Raw genomic sequence first — 3572 nt, 5'->3', positions numbered from 1 at the left:
TCGCATCAAGAATCTTTAATAAAATTTCTAAGGCTTACTTATTCGATCGGCACATTTTTAGGGTGACCATAAAATCGAAACACTTTTGTCCGGACACAGTAGTAACGGGACATGCAGATGACATCCTTCACATATTGAAATGTTGCCTTATACGCAACAATGTGCTATTGATTGGCAGTACACAATACTTAAAAATCAGCTTACCATGTAAAAAGCAATTGTGTTCCGATGACTCCCTCATATACGGTACGATGTGCTAGTTGATTGGCAGTATACATACTTAGAAGCAAATGACAGCCACTATACTGTTGTGTGTGATAACATTTCATTAGTTGTCGATACGGTTACTTACTTCGCTGACTATGCAGATCAATTCTGATTTAAGGCCTTCCTCAGATGACGCTTAAATCTGGCTCTGTCGCGGATTCAGATTCAAATTTTAAACCCTAACTTCCCTTAGTGGCCATAAATACTAAAAAATAGTAAATTCGGGTACTACACTGCCTCTATCAACAGCCTCCTTCCAAGAGTTCTTTGGACGTCCTCATGATCATTTACCTTCTTCAAAGTCGGATTAAAAGAAGCTTCTGCAGGTCTCCCAATAACATATCCAGTTAATCTAATCCTGTTCCTTTTTAAAGGGGTTCATTCAAAAGTACAGGGTTAAAGGCAAAAAACTGAATTCTGCAGCTTTAGATGAACTATAAGATACAACCGAACACTACAGACCTGTGCATCTAAAACGGAATGCCAATCTAATTTTGTTCTGCTGTTAAGCTTATCAGATACAAATCAATTACTGCAGAAAATACATATTTATGCATAATGCATCTTATATCAATTTGACACAAGACACTTCCAAGGAGAAACTCATACCTAAATATTCAAGATGACCCACCAATGATTTCAGGTTTGATATCTGAATCACTTGACCAAAAAATTAATTGAATTACAATGAATATTATCTATGCATTAATATGTATCTCAACCAGCAATCTTTGGTTTTGTATATCCCATCAAATTCATCCAAACTATTCATGTAAAATGGTCCGAGAAATTCACTTTAAATGATGAAATAATATTGCCTTAAAATATAGATGCAGTGCTTCCAAAAAGTTAACTCTGCCTTTAATATTCATTAGATATATAATGCTTGAACAAATAATAAAATGAGTTTTTGCATAATTCAGGCAAAACATTATGAGAAATCCTTAACAATATGATTGTGTTGATATGAATGCTGGAGAATCGTCGAAAGCATGCGATAATGAAAATGAGAATTAAATCGTCTAAAGGCTCTCTTTTGAGAGAATTTCTCTCTCGCGAGAGCACAGCTGATAAGGACAATTTTCCTCTCTTTAAGAGAATAAAGCTTTTACATCTCAGAGAGACAAAAGCTCAACTCACGTGTTTTTAAGGACAAACTAACTTCTCATCGCATGACTTTTTCCCACATTTCATCATCAGTAGGAATTTTATTTTCATGACATTTAAAACACATCAAAAAGCTGAATTCTTTTAATTTCGACAAAAAAGCTCGTAGCAAGTCATGTAAGCTACAAAAAATCATTCGTATCATTTTGGGCTCATTTGATGTGACAATTCTGCATGTTACGAGTTTTATGGATTTTTTGTTGTTCTGCTGTGGGACATGCTTTTTGTGTATTATTGGAACTGAAATGTAATGAAATTGTGCTTTGTATTCCCCGAGCGACACAAATGAAGAGGGTTCTGATAAAGCTCATATATTAATACCACATTGAAGTCGCATCCAAGTGGAGGTCAAATACTTACTTACTTACTGGAACCATGCTCCGACTTGCAGCCTAGGTTGCTACAAAATGCTTTCCATCTGACTCTGTTGCTGGCTCTATCACAAAGCTCGTACAAATTATCAGCTTTGGAGGTCAAATGGCAGCCGTATACACGCCTAGTGGACGTATGCAAGCATAGTGTTCAAGCTCATGTTCCAAATATTTTATTGCTACCTATGCTACAGAAGTGACTTTAATTGACTACAGAGCGACACTATGGAAAAGCTTCAGAAATGACTTCCAAGGCTTGGCATAATCCGAGCAACACAAATGGAAAAGTCTATTTGATGGAGCTTCAAAGGATGCCACATGACACACTATCCAGAGTTACACAAATGAAGAAAGCTCTGTCACGGAACTACCAGGGAAACCGTATTATGCCACATGAAACCGCCTCCATTTACAAGAACGACACAAATAAAGAAGCGAAGCCACGGGACTTGTTGCGGAGCTTTCTTCAATTGTCTCGCTCGGATTAAAAGCTCCTTGAGCAAGTCTTCTTCATTTGTGTCGCTCGGGTCTGTTCAAATTTGTAAAAATTTCATTTCTCTTTCATGCTTTTTCAAGCCCTAGAAATCATTAAATTGACTAAACATTGCAATAAGTGAAATTAGTCACTAAAGCTCAATGATTTATGTCAGATACATATACGTACAGACATCTCCGAGGTGTAAGAAAGAATTTCATTCATTTTCAGTTTCCATTTACGTCATTTGTATGGAAATCATCTGAGCATCATTTTCATTTCCTCTTTCCATTCAATTCGCTCTTCTCTTATGCGAACCCTAAACCCATTGTTGCTGATAACAAATTTGTTGATACGACTGCCTGCTTTGCTATTCATGGGTTTATTCTTCATATGTTGCTATTCTTTTCAAAAAATATATATCATAATTGCAGCGTGTTTGCAATTTCCTTTTTCATTTTCATGTCTAGTTTTTTTTTCTATCCAACACCAACAAGTGATGCTTTCGTTTTCATTTATTCAGTTCTTGTTGCTTCTTTCCGCTTTTATGGATAAAGATATACATCTTGTGATTTTGGTTTCTATTTATATCCATCATCTATCTTATCTTTTCTAGTTTGTTGATGAGATGTGTTCAAGTCTCAGATGTGTTAAGGACACAGCTCGAAGTTGACTTGGATTCTTGATGGAAATTTTGATTTGAATCGAGTCGACTCCATATAAGGTTCGAGTCGATTTTGAAGTCGATCACGGGGACGGTTAAAGAACTAGTAGAAGGAAGCTGTTGATGGAGACAGCAGTTCCGTGTGGAACTGGCTGCGATTAGGCAACCGTATGTTCAGTTATAAACTTGATATTTTATGGCCAGTCACACAAATTTGCCAGAGGTGTACTTACTTACTTACTTCGCTGGCCGTACAGATCAAGTGTGATCCATGGTCTCTCTCAGTCGGTTCCTGAAGCTGGCTCTATCGCTGGCTACCGCTTGCCAATTACCAATTCCAAGTGTGACACTATCTCTATCGACAGCCTCCTTGCCAGAGGTGTATCCAGTGGAATTAAGGATCGAAAAATCTGGTCACGCCTCTGGCAATAAGTGAGTCAAAAGTGCGCTCCAATCACTCAATTTTCAACCAACCCACATTCACATTCACATTAAAAGACTAACTAATTTAACACAATAAATAGTAACAAATATCACTGTGAGAGCACTCAGTGCTGACATGAAAAATCTCTCATATATGATAAAAACCTTTTCATTTCCTGAAATATTTTATAAAGTGCTTTTCATC

The sequence above is a fragment of the Chironomus tepperi genome, unplaced genomic scaffold (genome assembly GCF_022539635.2).
Source record: "Chironomus tepperi strain 1889 unplaced genomic scaffold, CSIRO-AGI_Ctep_v1 contig_382, whole genome shotgun sequence".
NCBI classification, from domain to species: domain Eukaryota; kingdom Metazoa; phylum Arthropoda; class Insecta; order Diptera; family Chironomidae; genus Chironomus; species Chironomus tepperi.
Note: the sequence above shows the minus strand (reverse complement) of the source record.